The following is a 17,320-nucleotide window of genomic DNA, read 5'->3' as shown; positions in this document are numbered from 1 at the left end:
GGTAACGTGAATTATTGCGCTAGATGCTTGATTTTTTTTGTGTGCTAAGCTGAAAGATAGGCCAATTCAGTATGGTAACATTTACTATCGTTAGATCTTCGAATGGAATAAAAAAAATAATTAAATGCCAAGAAAGATAAAATTACCCAGTATGTTCATAACTTCAAGGGCCCATAAAAAAATAAAATCACATAAAAAAGGTTTTCCATTTGGCTTTTAAAAACTTGCTCTATCGATCAGGTAGCTACCCTAAAAATTTCATTTTATTATTCTGAAGGCTTCAATCGAAAAATTGAAATCTAAATGTGGTAAGTGCAAAATTTTTAGTAACATGATGATCATTAAAACCAATAAATAGGTGTTTAAAAATGATTTTTTTTTTTTAAATAGCCCCGCTGTTGCTCAATGCAAGTGCGACATCACCGTAAAAAGTTGTCTTTTTAATGTCTGAATGCTCTTTTATCATTTTTAATGGTTTCTTCTGCTACTATGAATTTCCGGGTTATTTCGTCCAAATTGTGGCAGTCTCTCGTCTTTGTAGTATCCCCACGGAAAAAATTCAATAGGGTTTATGTCCGGAGACCGTGGAGGCCAGGCTAAAGGGCAAAAATACCCTGAAAGATGGATTGGTCGTTGCAGCCTGCGCATGCGCCGGTGACGCCTGCTTTAAAGCCTGGCCTCCACGGTCCCTCGACCTAAACCCCATTGATTTGTTTCAATGGGGATACTAAAAAGACTTCGGCTACTTGAGAGAATGCCTCAATTTGGACGAAATAACCCGGAAATTCATAGTAGCAGAAGAAACCATTAAAAATGATAAAAAAGCATTCAGACATTTAAAAGACAACTTTTTACGGTGATGTCGCACTTGCACTGAGCAACAGCGGGGCTATTTAAAAAAATTCTGGTAATTAAACACCTATTTATTGGTTTTAAAGATCATCATGTTAATAAAAATTTTGCACTTACCACATTTAGATTTCAATTTTTCGATTGAAGCCTTCAGAATAATAAAATGAAATTTTTAGGGTAGCTACCTGATCGATAGAGCAAGTTTTTAAAAGCCAAATGGAAAACCTTTTTTATGTGATTTTATTTTTTTATGGGCCCTTGAAGTTATGAACATACTGGGTAATTTTATCTTTCTTGGCATTTAATTCTTTTTTTTATTCCATTCGAAGATCTAACGATAGTAAATGTTACCATACTGAATTGGCCTATCTTTCAGCTTAGCACACAAAAAAAAATCAAGCATCTAGCGCAATAATTCACGTCACCATAAATAAAAATCTCATCGTACTCGGCGATAGATGAAAAATTGAAAAAAAATGTAATAACTCCGAAAATACGAAAAATCGCATAACACACATGGGGGTGATTCGGATAGCCCTCTAAGTCCTCTACCTCCCAGCTTCAGTATATCACTACTTTTTGGGACACCCTGTATAAGAAGATTAATATTTATTTATATGTAATTAATATTTATACCAGTAAAAACGCTTACTTACAAACCATTAAACAGCTTGTTAATATAAAAAACGCGGTTAAATTACATGAATATTTTTCCATATTCACACGTTAAATTAACCAATAGAACCTGTTTTAAACCCGTCAAAAACAATATTCAAAAGCGTGTTATTTTAATAGCTAGGATGTTGCAAGGAGAACGTCAAAGGACAGCCGGGTCATTGCATTGTCTCAAAGTGCATAGAGATGACTCTACCGACCTTGGTTCGTTTACTTTCTATATAGACATATATTTGAAGCTTAATATATGGGTAAACTAGCTTTCCACCCGCAGCTTCGCCCGCGCAGTCAAAGAAAAACCCGTATAGTTCCAGTTCCCGTGGGATTTCCGGGATAAAACCTATCCTATTTCCCGGGATAAAAAGTAGCCTATGTCCTTTCTCGGGTATCAAAATATTTCTATACCAAATTTCATGCAAATTGGTTCAGTAGTTAAGGCATGATTGAGTAACAGACAGACAGACAGAGTTACTTTCGCATTTATAATATTAGTATGGATTATAAACCTTTGTTGATTATAGATTGATATTTATGTATGTGCAAAATAGAAACAAATACTTTTTAATTAAACTTACTGCTTGATTTGCAAAATGCTAAAATAAAAATTTCCTTTCGCTGCTTATTTTTTATTTAGTAGGTACTCAAAGTATCATATTTTATCATTTAATAGGCATATGTTTTAACATATAAACATTTTTGGAAAAATATTGGAATAAAATAAATATATTAGAACACACGATAGATCTTATTAGAAAATAGACTTTGTTACATTGGATAAATATTTTGTTACATTTTCTCAGCAAATCAACTGATCGAATCTGGTTGAACTTTCCCACAGAGATAGACTATTAAAATGAATAAATAAGAGAACTGCTTTAATATTGAAAAGGGCTGAAGTTAGTCATAAATAAAACTTTTTCTTAATTTTTAGAACTATTTTATTTCGAATAACCGGCCAAGTGCGAGTCGGGCTCGCGCACAAAGGGTTCCGTAGCAGCAAATATAATAAATTACAGTTAAATCAACCTATCTCAAAAACTATAAGAGATACTTTGATCAAACCAAAAATCGTTGAAAGAGTTAATTAGCATGCATCACCTCTATTTTTTTTAGAATTTTATACCCCGTAGTTATAAAAATAGAGGGGGGGGGACATACTTTTTACGACTTTGAGAGCTGATATCTCAAAAACCGTTCACTTTAAGAAAAATGTTTTTTAGAAAACTTTATATCATTTTAAAAGACCTTTCCATTGATACCCCACACGGGTATGTACATCGAAAAAAAAAATTTCATCCCTCAGTTACATGTATGGGGGGCCCCACCCCCAATTCTTTTTTTTACTATTTAGTGTCATATTTTTGTAGCGGTTCATACAACACATATTCCCATCAAATTTCATCACTGTAGTACTTATAGTTTCCGAGTAAATCGGCTGTGACAGACGGACAGACGGACAGACGGACAGACGGACATGACGAAACTATAAGGGTTCCGTTTTTGCCATTTTGGCTACGGAACCCTAATAAAAGCAATGTAATTTGACGACGCGGCCGCGGTTGGCGCAGTGGTAAAGTAACTGCCTACTGAGCCGACGGTCCCGGGTTCGATCCCCGGTCAGGGCAAATATTTGTGTGATGAACTCAATTATTTGTTCTTGGGTCTGGGTGTTATTAATTATTATCTATATATGTACTTATTAAATATTATATTTATCGTCGCCTAGTACCCACAACACAAGCCTTAATTGAGCTTACTGTGGGACTAGGTCGATTTGTGTAATAATGTCCTATAATATTTATTTATTATTTATTTATTTATAATCGACCAATAAGACTCTACTATAACGTATGCGATGTCCCGTTCTTAGCAGAGAGATACTAATATGAATTATGATGATAATGCTCAAAAATAATCTTTAAAACGGATAATAATACGGGTAGGTATAATAAATATTAAGTTGTTATTAATTACCATTTTTACATCTATACTAATATTATAAAGCTGAAGAGTTTGTTTGTTTGTTTGAACGCGCTAATCTCAGGAACTAGTGGTCCGATTTGAAAAATTCTTTCGGTGTTAGATAGCCCATTCATCGAATAAGGCTATAATATCATCACGATAAGACCAACAGAATCGGAGCAATGCGGGTGAAACGGTTATTTTTTTTAATTTTTAATGGTAATTAATAATTATATTGTGGCATTTATAATATCCTTGGGTCATAATGAAGAAGAAACAGAGTAGATGTCAATTTCATATCTATCTACAAAAGGTAAGTAGATTAATTTTGCTACGATAAATTAACATCAAAATCAACATTTCTAAAGAAATATAAGCATTCTCACCTTTCAAAAGAATAATAATAAAATGTAGACTTACATTCCAACCATATGTTACGCAACTATTGTTCAATATATTGTTCGACTATAAAAGGTTCTTTCTTCATAAAAACACCCACGAATGCAGGCTTTTACTTTCTTCGGCCTTTTTTGCTACCGTTGCTCGGATCGGTGCAGTGTTATGGTTCAGTTATTTTATTAATTATTATTTAACTTATCATTAATTAAAAGTGCTATTTTTAAATAATTGAACACAATAATGATTAATCTATTTATACAGTTTTAGTTTGTAGTTTAGCGATGCTATTGATAAAATTGTTTAAAGTTGCAGTATGGTGAGATTAGACAGCATAGAGAGAGTTAATTATGTTAGATGTGTTCCATAAATCGTAAGTATCTATGTAACTTAGTGTATAACTAAACAGTAACAACATCCTTTCAGTACTCAAAAGTAGAAAGCTTTGATATTGCTGAGCTAACAATAATTATTGCCTAATTAAGGCTAACTATATAATATATATATAACTTAGGCTATAAGATCATCTTGCATTAAAATGATCAATTAAAACTTACTTTATTTGTTAAGCGCTGTGTGTATAAAATTCGTTATACAAATATAATAACATCGTAATAATGAAAACAATATCCATCTTTTTTGAACTAGGGTAATATTTAGAACCACAACGATGGCCCAATCCAAAACGAAAGTATCATTGCATCGTTACCTGCACGCATTCCCACACTATCATCTTGTATCCCTTTCTTTTGTGTGCACTTCATATATCTGTCTCATTTAATACGATCCATTTTGACGTCACTTATCACTCTCACTCTCAATAATAGTATAGATAAAATAAAAGATGAAACACTTTTTATCGAATATGTATTATGATTAATGAAATAGAAAATTATTGTAAAAGTAACAATTCGATATTAATAAATATAGCATTCAAAATTTAAATTGTTTAAATTATTTTTATCAAAACCAACTCAAAATATATTCTACAGAGTAACAAGGCAAATATTGTTGCGTTTCTTTAATTTCCATAAAATATGTTATACATAAAAGGATTCTAATTATACATATATTTTACTTAGTAAAGTTATTTACTTTAACTGAGAAATTCCTCCAATATAACGTTTTATCTGTCTCCAAACATATACTTCTATGACGTAAGAGCTACGCACACTTTCTTTAGAGCGAGAGAGCGTTATACGACCATGTGTCTGCCAAAGCAGGACGGCAATACAAAACAAATGCTCTTCGTTTTTTATTGCACTATAACTTTCTTTCAATTTTACTTTGCGTGTGCGATTCGATGACTTCAATTAACCAGTGAAAGATATATACGTCACATTATTGATATAGCCCTTATTTTCTTAGCAATAAGAGTCAATATTGTATTAGCATTTAGCACTTTCTATGATGAATGATGAGCGACAGTTTTTCTTCTGAAATGTTCGCATGATCTTAGTGAAAAGTGATTAGTGTCTATGTAAGTAAATATATCATGTATTATTTGACTTTCTTAAATTATTTTAATTTCCATTTGTACATTAGACTACAGATTAATTTATTAGAAAACTAGATTTCCGCCCGCGGCTTCGCCCGCGTTTTCAAAGAAAACCCGCATAGTTCCCGTTCCCGTGGGATTTCCGGGATAAAACCTATCCTATGTGTTAATCCAAGTTACCCTCTATATGTGTGCTAAATTTCATTGTAATCGGTTCAGTAGTTTTTACGTGAAAGAGTAACAAACATCGATACATCCATACATCCAAACAAACTTTCGCCTTTATAATAGTATTAAGATTATCATTTTATTGTATTACAAACTTAAATAATAAATAAAAATAGTAGTAGTAGGTAGTTTAAATAATTTTGACGTGATTGTTTAGCTCATTTCTCATTAACCTATACCTTACTATACATAAATGATTAGATAAATTAACTGTTTTAAATATGAAAGCTGTTAAGAGAAATCATAGATCAAAAATGTTAAAATATTTATAAACATCTGACTGTGACTACTATGTATCACGTTTCAACAATCGACATGGCATCGATCACAGAAAATCCATACTAATATTATAAATGCGAAAGTAACTCTGTCTGGTACTCAATTACGCCTAAACTACTGAACCAATTTGCGTGAAATTTGGTATGGAGATATTTTGATACCCGAGAAAGGACATAGGCTACTTTTTATTGCGAAATATGTACCTACCACGGGCGAAGCCGGGGCGGGCCACTAGTAAAACATAAATCTAGGTTTATCCACCAATTTTTATCCACTTCCATCTAGACTAAAACGAAATAAAATAAAAAATTTGTGTGTGTAACTACTAGTGTACACACGTAAGAAGTGAAACTTCTGCATGACGTTATTTTTCAAAAAATAATTTACTATTTGCACCATTACAGAAATACGTCGAATCACGCGTGGTAGGGATAAGAAAAAGAGGGCGCGTAACGTAAAAATGTCACGCGTAACGAAAAAATGTTACACTAAATTTTTTTCCAACCCCGATAAAGAAGTTTCACTTCAAAAAACGCATAGGTTTCGTATTAAATAATACTCTAAAAGTAGCGACTTTTTTTCCATTATCCGATGAGTATAAAATAAAAAAATCTGCAAGATCCAAAGAATAGCAAACAAGAAGAACCTACATACCAAACGTAATCTCAAAATTAAATTCACAATATTTCTATGGCACTTTTTCAACGATCACGTAGCTATAAGCATAACCTGCAATTTATATTTTTTTTCTATAGAACATTTTATCTTTTGTGTTGGTAGGACGTGTGTTTATAAAAACTGATGGCTGATCTATTTTGGTGGTTTACTCACTGTGTCTTTCAATATTGTTTATTTAGTTGTTTTTAAATTATATTTAGAAATATATGTACCTATTTTATAACTCGACATCTCTGAGCCATTAATTATAGACTTTTCATATAGGTATTATATAGGTAGCATTAGGCGGAAGAATTCCAACAAATACCCGCGGCCCCATCATTAAAGCGGCTCGACGGAACTCAGTGGGGTTTTAGTCGGTAAAAATCCGACATAACCCACGGCTCCTTCCCCGGGGGCCGTGGGTATCTTTGGAAGATTTCCCCGCTATAAAAAAAAAAGGTTGATCCAGATTCGTCTGGGTTGACATAAAAAAATAGCCTATGTCGCTTTTATTTCTCGGAAAGTATAATAAATATAACATAGGTATCTTTTAAAATATCCTAGAAATAATTTTAACAGACGTCTGTTGTACAAATAAAATAAGACATGGCTCTGTATTTCCTACATTCAAAGTAACGAGAATTACTCCTCTAAATATACTCCTATTTTACTTAAAAATTATACCTTTAGGTTTTAGAGTGAGAGAGAACTATTGAACATACCTAAATTTCTCATAAATCTCCAAACACTTCCTTTCTTTTCCCAAAATATAAAGTCTTCCAACTTACCGATATCTCACACAGTGTGTAAACTCTCGAGGGTGAAACCAAGGTAATCTTTCACATACTTTCACCAAACACAATGGCTCCAGGTAGGCGAGGACAAAACATCCCGATCCTTTTGATAGTGACATTTTATACTTATGAGGTCACAATGCATTTAAAATTTTGGATTCTGAGTTAGAGCTTTTTCTAAACGTGATTTTGTATAATTAAATTATACCTACAATATGTTTAATATATAGAAAAGACAATACTTTACATCGAACAAAGATTGCTTTTTTGTTGAACTATTAAGTTCATAGGATTACCTTTCCTAGTATTCCTACTAGTATTAGGAAAAATATGAAAGTCTCTGAATATAAATGGATGTTTGTTACTACACCCAAAAAGAGCTGTTTAGATATGCATAAAATTTGATACATAGATTATTGTTTGGATAAGCACGTAAGCTACTTTTTACCAGGAAACAACAAGAATAAAGCCGTGCGTTCCAGCTTGTATTACATAAAATACATATGATAGAGATATAGTACCTACAGTATACATACAATATTATCTAAGTATAAATGAATATTATGTTTCGATTATAAGAAATATGAGGAAGAGGTAATTATGTCATAGTTGTTTAAATGTATGTGGATTTAATTGCTTATATCTAGTACGAAATTAATTGTATATTGATAAAAGGTTATCAAACGTATACAATTATTAATGAAACGTATTGAAATTACGAATACATTTTATACAACATAATTGATAGCAGTTATAAAATCATACATAATATAAACGCAGTGTGCATGTGTGCATTTCATCGATGTGCATAATTATATAATTATAGAGGAGACGCATTAAATTTAAATTCAATAAAGAGAATTAGACCTTGAAAAATTGTATGGACATAGTTGGTTATTATATAAGCATAAAAATCTAGATATATTATCATAGATAATGTCCAAAACAGCTGAATCGTATACCTATCTAAATTGAATATAAAACTTAAGTTCTTTTCACATGCTATATATCCATACTAATATTATAAATGCGAAAGTTACTCTGTCTGTCTGTCTGTTACTCAATCACGCCTAAACTACTGACCCAATTTGCATGAAATTTGGTATGGAGATATTTTGATACCCGAGAAAGGACATAGGCTACCTTTTATTGCGAAATAATATTATGTACCACGGGCGAAGCCGGGGCGGACCTCTAGTATAACATATTTTCGGAAGCTTAACGTTATAGAGCTTTTTTATCATACATTTTTTTTGACAACATGTACCTTTTCTCAATGTACACCAAATATCATTAAAGTCGTCATATTAGCAGATAAACACAGTTACGTTCGCCTTAAAATTACTAGAGATTCTACACGCGAATAATCCACGATTCGTCACAAAAAACGCACCTCCCTTCCCATATTGGATTCCCTTTAGAAAGTTGCACAAAAGCACACGTGTGCTACCTGACTACAACGTATCGACCCCTACATTTCTTTATAGCTATACGCTTTGTACTTACACGCTTTCGTTTTTATATCAGCCTTGAACTATCTACCCGCATTCATGGAATAATAGGACAATAATTCAATCATCAGATTTAAGGACATCAAAACTTATTGGACTATCAAGTTAATTATACATTTTTAGTTAAGTATATTTGCTTAATAAAGTTTTTACGTTATTTAAATAACGAGATTTAATATGACAAGAAGTCAATTCGTCTATTTTGCTACAAATAAAATAATAAACGAGCATGAGAAAAAAGAATTCCTAATACTTTTAAAAGAATTGTCATTTTAGAAACACAAGTAGGTAGGTAAAATTATAAATTACGTATAAATTGTTCTAGAGGTATCGTAACTTAACAAAATCATTATCATCACAAATATTAAATTGTCGAAGCGATATTTTTACTATTAAATAAACTTTAACCTTAACATATTTTATTTTCTTCAACGATATGCTATTATTAACAGTATTTATGATTAACAATATACACATATATGGCAGCGTGTATAACCGGTACATTCACACGTCTCTATCGATTATAATCATTTCCCTATATAAAATATATACTGCATTTGTCTTCATAATTATATGCTAGTCTTATATTATTATGCTATGATAACTGATCACATATAAATCATAATAAAGCTGCCGCGTAATTTCGTGGTTATTAGTCGTATTGTTTATTTTATTATTCATATACTTTATTTTTTATATTAACCTGATACACAAGTTACATATGTAAATTATACATATTCAATGTAAGGAATTTATACTGTGTTATACAATACATTAGACTGGTACTTAACAAAGTAGTTTATATCTTCTCTTGTATATAATTAATACTCTTGATTGAATAATTAAGTATAATTATTATCTTATTGTCATAGCACTAATATATAGGTTTAAACGAAATCTCACCTAATAATTTAAACATCTATATATATATAAAACTCAAAGGTGACTGATATAGTGATCTATCAACGCACAGCCCAAACCACTGGACGTATCGGGCTGAAATTTGGCATGCAGGTAGATGTTAGGACGTAGGCATCCGCTAAGAAAGGATTTCCCGAAATTCTTGCGGGAACGGAGAAAAACGGGGATGCACGTACAAAGTCGTGGGCGGAAGGTAGTTATCTATAAAACAACACAGATCTTGAACGAACAGTAATCCCTTAAAAGTTTTCATGTGCTGCTTTTAATATACTTAAACATTTGAATATTCAGCTTCATATATCAAAGATTATGAAATCAAATATCAACTTTCATAAACCTTCATCCCGCAGCGAACCGACATCTAAATTATAAACTGAAGATACAAATCTCTAGCCCAAGCTTACGTAAATAGTCCACACCTATTTATTTTTACAAGATAAGGCTTGAGTTATGAAAATGAAGTGGAAAGGAAAGTAGACTGTGTCGAAACAGAGTTGCGCCATAACTGTCGCTAAAGGGGAGACTGACCCAATTCGGTTGTTTCATGTACATTACCTTTTGTTTATGTCAGTTGTGACAGCAGATTGGTACTATAAATGCTATCTAATGCACAAGGAGAGTCTTGATAAAATATCGTTTGTAAATCATCTTACTATGAAAGCGAAAGCTTGTGTGCAACGTTATGTGTAAGACTAAACAAGAGAGCCCTATTTGTGATTTTTCACTTACATTACCATTTGTTTATGTCAGTTGTTGAAGAAGTTTGTTACAATAATAGTTATCTGAATAAAAATAACATTACAAAAAAATAAACGATCCTATAAAAGTGAAAGCTTGTTACGATGTAGACGTAGTAAGTATAAGATTGAACTAGAGAGCCCTTTTCGAGATTTTGTTTAGGTCAATTATGACAGATAATTTGTACGATAAGTGGTTTCTGCTGCACAGAAAATAGCATTACAAAAAAATACTTATAAATGATCTTGCAATGAACGTAAAGTCTGTGAGTACTTATGTGGTAACTGCGGTATTTTATAAGCTTGAGTTAAAGGGCCCTTTTTTGAGACTATTAGAAAGGTGCCGTAAACTACATGATTCAAACTGTAATTCAATCTAAATAACACGATTTTAACTCCATTATCAATCTATTCATTTGACTTAACAATGTTTAACTGTTATTCAATTTGTTTTCAGTTTAAAATGACATCTATTCGTTCGGCTTCGCCCGCGTTTTCAAAGGAAAACCTGCATAGTTCCCGTTCCCGTGGGATTTCCGGGATAAAAACTTATGTGTTAATCCAAGTTACCCTCTATATGTGTGCTAAATTTCATTGTAATCGGTTCAGTAGAATTTGCGTGAAAGAGTAACAAACATCCACACATCCTCACAAACTTTCGCATTTACAATATTAATAGGACTATATTTTGTACTCTTATGCAATCCATACTAATATTATAAATGCGAAAGTAACTCTGTCTGTCTGTCTGTTACTCAATCACGCCTAAACTACTGAACCAATTTTCATGAAATTTGGTATGGAGATATTTTGATACCCGAGAAAGGACATAGGCTACTTTTTATGCCGGGAAACTGATGTAATCCCGGAAATCCCACGGGAACGGGAACTATGCGGGGTTTTCTTTGACTGCGCGGGCGAAGCCGCGGGCGGAAACCTAGTGTGTAATAATTGACATATCGAATCACTTGGTCCTTCGAGTCAAAATAGCAAGCAAACAATAGAAGTACAAACATAACGCTAATAAAACGAACAAAACTGACATACCTTACTTAAGAGATAAATAAATAAAAAGATCCATGTTATCAATATGACCATGACTATTGGCCTTCACACATTCTACTTGTGTCTATGAACAAATAAAATAAACACTATGTGTTTAAATATTTACACGTAAAAACTTACACGTTTAATGTTATTTTCAATATCTATTGCTGTTAATACAAATCAAGTTTTTACTCTATAATAATTTATTTGCCAATATTGTCCGCATTGTTTTGTGTATTGTCAAGATTTAAAACATGGCCAATTTGGTTGAATTATAGGGCAGAAATAGAATGGCTTGGTATCCCCAATGTTAGAGGACTTCTTAAACGATTGGAACATTTAAATGGTAATAATTGTATAACACTATCGGTCCGCCTCGGCTTCGCCCGTGGCACATATTTCGCAATAAAAGGTAGCCTATGTTCTTTCTAAGGGTCTAAAGATTATCTGTTCCAAATTTCATCAAAATCGGTCCAGTAGGTTATGCGTGAAAACCATACATACATACATACAAACCTTTCCTCTTTATAAAATTAGTATAGATTAAAAAATAGGGTTCTGATCAAATATAAATCTAAGCATCATGAAAGTAACTACATTTATGTCGAAATCGTACAATTCTGGCAACCATTTCAATTACAGAAGCTATAATTAAATAGTGTGAGCACCACTCAGTCTTCTTCTTCTCCGTCCTATCACTCTAGCTAGAGCGGTCGTGGTCATCATGAAAATGGGGTAACCCACTTAGTCTATTCCTCTCTAATCTAAGACTTGAAATATATCATTGAAGATTGGACCCTTCTTACTATTACAATGCTTAAATTGATTATATTGATCCAAAAGGCTGATGCTTAAAGGATAAAAGTGACCATTATCAACTAGGATAAAAAAAATTATGTAGTTCATTAATGTTTTTTCTAGCATCCGGGATCCACGACAGATTCAAGCCATATAAGGATACATGCATTCGTTCTGACATGCAATTAAATTCACTTCTAGCCTCTAGGACATACCGGTTTCCTCACGATTTTCCTTCACAGGTTTGGTATATGCCAAATGTACAAAAAATACTATACTTGCACTATGAAGGTTTCGCTTTTTATCACATACTGGAGCAATGACTCTAATTAAAAAATTTACTTGAAGGCAATCTATACTGAAATATCTGACTAATTTTTACTCTTGAAATAATTCCAGCTCTTCCAAGAAACTTCAAGGGTTACTACAAGTAAATACATAAAAATTAATCGATATTCAATATTTTTAAATCATATCCTACAAAAATTCCCCCACATCATTCGTAATCATGACCTACGCTACATATAAATAGCATACTACAAAGCTTCCCAAATAAATCTAAATTCGCTTAAATGCTTCAGCAACACATAAACAGAACATTTATCTCGTAATAAATAGGACCGAAGATGTGCGATGATTCACACGGTACTCGTAATCTTTATAATCAAAGTTGGTGCTGTGACCCAAATCCCTGCAACTAGTACTTTCATTGTGATTGCCGCACGCACACATGCGCACGCGCACGGACGTGTGTAGATTGTACACGCACACATGTTAATATGTAAATGTGCTTGTGTTTGTTTAAATACAAGATGTTTATGAATCGGGCTTTGTGAGATAAATGGATGGTAGTTTTTATTTTTGTGTTCTAATGTTATTTGTTTTGAATAGTATTCAATGCTTACAATGCCTAAATTGACAAATAACTTTTTAGAAATAAATTAAACTAGGCTTTATTTCCATATCATTGTGAACTTGACGTTATCCTGCTACTGTCCCATACCAATTTCCACCCCATTTTTTCTTCTTTCCTTTATTTCATACGCAAGCTTATTTCATATTTTTGTCTCGTTTAAAATCAGTCGATAGCCGGCGAAGTCCCTTTAAAAAATAATTGGAACTTCAAACAACTTCTGGAAATTAAATTTACCTTTATAAGGTAACTTTCGAAATGTTCCCTTCCATTACAGAAATAGTTTTGACTAACATAAAACTAAAGCAACAGACCTATCTTTTTAGCTCACACAAGCGAAGTAGTGAATGCTTGCATTCATAAACGCACACATGCAAACCTGTATGGGTGTGTAACAGTATAGCATTGTACTTCTGCACTAGAGCGCGAAGAGATGTATAATATCTAAATGAAATATCATGTAGAACTAGGACAATAATCCGTACTTTGATAGATACTTACGAATTAGATTCGAATGAGATTAATGCCTTGCTGTGAGTTTTGATAACATGTGTAATGCGATGATGAATACATTAATGTTTGGGCATAAATTTGTAATGACAAAAATATACTGTATCAAAGAAAATTAAAATTCGATTGAGTTCGGTCATAGAGAACCTGACATGAACTTTTTGATATAGTAGAACTAAATGACTATCCACTGTGTGCATAAAATGGAAACATTTATGATGAAAAGGTCAAATTAAAAATAGTTGACGAAATAGATAAAAAGAAAAACTGAACAAAGTATTTAAGATTCAATGTACCTACCTATTAAGAAAATAACATTCACGAGTATCATTTAGTTTTATAATTATTCATCAATTAAAAAGTCATTTAGGTTATATCAATTTCTCTACATGACATTAGACGTATAGGATTTCTTTAATCGTTTCTAATGTTTATTTTTTTCTAGGTCATCTCTTAAATATGTATGTGTCTTTAAATTATTCTAAACGTGTCTCAAAATAGACTCCTCATGAATTATTATGTATCGTGCATCTCTAATGTTACACGCTTTCAGTCTATCTCCAATCTCAATAGCTGAATGCAAGAACATGATAACATTTTTCATGGAATCGACCCACTTTCGCAACATTACATGATGAGATTATCTTCGCAAATAAATGTCCATATGAAGTTTAAAACAATGAAAAATGGCGAAAGAAAGGCCATGTAATTGTGGTTGTATAACTGTCGGTATAATGTGGATCATCAAAAGACGATTAGGCAGTTTAAGACTATCATGACAGGCGTATCATTACCATGACAGTTTGCATATGACACAACTACATTCAATTTTCCAATCCTCTTTATCACATACTTTCAACTTTCATATTTCCGAAATATTGACTGACAATACCTTTAAACATAACCACCCTTATTTAGAGTTAAGTGAAAGTGCTTTTCTAAATCTAAGATAGCACCAATTCTAAAAGGAACATGCAGAAATCTTTCAACTCGAAATGTATCAAGTCATCCCGTACTTACCATTTCTAACCTTTGAATGCTTATCATCAATTAATCGATCGTGGTCCTCTTATCGGTCATCAGGTTCCGATCACCGGAAATGTAGTTCAAAGAAACTGATTGCTTCCAACCGTCATTCAAATTAGTGTCATACAATCATAATCTTCTGCTTGCGTAACATCTGACGTAATCGAAACCAGCTCAGGGAAAGTTACCACGCTAATTTCACTCGCTTCTATCTTTCTCTTTATGTTTCATCCTGTTCGCACTTGCACAATTTCCGTTTTCACCTCTCTCGTTTCTGTGGTAATCTGCTCTCTCTCTCGTTCGCGCACGTGGTGGATATGTGTGTCTTTGTTTGTAGCTTCTTCACGGTTGGCGTGTTCTATTTTTTCGGTTTCGCACGCGCTGGAGGCGTCAATCTACGTAATCAATTGTTTCTCACCTTAAGTGCGGATAAGCCTTGAAGAAAAATGATTAATAAGCTGAGCTATGATGATTTAACACTTTGTGAATAGAGTTTTTAATGCACGAAGGCAACTTTGATTATCTGTCATTAACAACTTAATAATACATTTTAATATTGACTGAGTAAAATAATTTATTGCTTCAATGAGCTGCTTAGAATAATTTAGGGGCATCATCACATCTGATGTAAAAGAAATAATGTCAAAATTAGCATATTAGCCAACTTCACTAAATATAACGACCGCGACGCGATAATATCTTCTGCATGCATTATCATAGGTACAAGATAAAATTGCATACATGTTTTAGGCATATTTCACATGTCTCTATGTACATACCTTCTTTATAAGCATAAAATTTTAAGCTATTGCATAGCTTCTATCGCGGGCCTTGAGCGCGGGGACCGAATCCAGAAATTCCGTAACGAAAAAACCTCACGCTCCCCACTCCGACGGACACGGAGGTGTGGCTTGAAGGCATGCTATGCAATAGCTTTACCGCGGCAGTCCCCGAGTGCCACACATCTTTTTTTTTAAAGAATCTAAAATAACATTGAGAAAAGTATTGTAACTACCAATAGGTATAGATAAATGAAATTATACGAAGTACCATTCAAAGTCAAATGATCGTATTTAAGATTTTTTATTAATTAAAATGTTATACGACACTCTTCTTTAACAATATTGACATGCAAATGCACATATACTAAATTAATTAACTATCCAATAAAAGCAGAATTAAATGTAAAATAATGATAATACACGTAACATTTTAATGGTAGCCAGACGGAATAAAATATAAAATGATTTCTGGAATTTATGCATTTACTTTTGATTGATTTAAAGCAAAAATAATTAATTAATTCACATTTGAATCTGTAATAGGTATTTGGTATGCAGTAAAAGGAAAAGAAATTAAATGATTCCAAATACAAATCACAAATTTGGAATTCTAAACACGGGCACAAAACAATTCGAAAATAAAAGTTTTAAAATTCGAAAAACAAATGATTCCAAATTTAAATCGCCAGCGTGCTATGACAATTTCTAATAATATCACATATTGTTAACAGAGGCATAAAACAATTTGAAAACTGAAGTTCGACGTTCAAAAATCAAATGATTCCAAATTGAAATCGCACAGGATGGTATAAATTTCTTAACCGCATTGAATAGGCATTTGCACAAGTTTCGGGTGATCGGTGCCAAGCCAATCTTGCTCAAGGTTGCAGTGGAAAGTAAACCCGTGAACATTCCGCTTACAGCCTACGACGAGCTTTCGTCCCGCAAGGCTATCCGCCGGTATCTAGGGCTACCTTTACGCGTGGAACATTTCTTTGGTATCGAGTTGGTTTAGAATTACAATTTGAGTATTAGCTAGTATCTGTGGTGTATTAGTGGGCACATTGTAGACGTGTTAAAGAACTAATAAGATCTGGATTTATTCAAGAGAAATGTGAATAGGCACTTATTAGGCAAACATGCTCCATCCTAGACCACGCTTGTCGCTATCCTTCAGACGAAGCGATGGTCATATGCTTGCCTAATCCTAACTTAAAAAAATTATCTATGTTGCTTCTAAATAAAACACTATATTTTATAAACGAAATAAAAATGCTGATCACTGATACAAATGAATCTACTTGGTTGATAAAGAGAGCAAATATCAAATACACACCATCGCTGTGCAGTGTGCATGTAACATGACATGGTTAGTAAAAATTGGCCTTATTATTATTGAAATGAATCTATATAATTCAAGCGGAAATAAGTATCTTATCGATTAATCTCAAGACTTTTTTAATTATCATAATACGAATAAGATTTTAATACAAATGTGAAGCAAGATAGTTTTATTATTGACCCCGTATGTGTACATGGTGTTGCTAGGGTTGCCAACCGTACTATAATATATAGTATTGTACTATATTTCGGGTCTGCGTACTATATACTGTTGAAAACATATATAGTACGCAAAAATACTATATTTTCAACACCGACAAATGTAACAAACAGATCCTTCATTAAAAAAAAAATAAGAACGCGCCTTTTAATTGTTAAGATGGCTAAGTC

The 17,320-nt window shown here is 32.7% G+C and overlaps 1 long non-coding RNA gene across 1 annotated transcript in view; it reads left to right on the top strand.

Annotated features, from left to right (window-relative positions):
- The first annotated feature begins 5,185 nt into the window (after positions 1 to 5,185).
- LOC149487531 (uncharacterized) overlaps positions 5,186 to 17,320 on the top strand; it is a 48,454-nt gene continuing 36,319 nt past the window's right edge. The window contains exons 1-2 of the long non-coding RNA XR_016315723.1: positions 5,186 to 5,365; positions 6,295 to 6,430. This is a non-coding gene — a long non-coding RNA (uncharacterized LOC149487531). The remainder of the gene's footprint in view (positions 5,366 to 6,294; positions 6,431 to 17,320) is intronic.

Source organism: Colias philodice, chromosome 6, assembly GCF_061535455.1.
Source record: "Colias philodice isolate Cphi_HAF_F1 chromosome 6, ilColPhil1 Martin Lab GWU primary, whole genome shotgun sequence".
Taxonomy (NCBI): domain Eukaryota; kingdom Metazoa; phylum Arthropoda; class Insecta; order Lepidoptera; family Pieridae; genus Colias; species Colias philodice.
The sequence above is the reverse complement of the archived record's forward strand: the minus strand, read 5'-3'. Positions and strand labels throughout refer to the sequence as shown.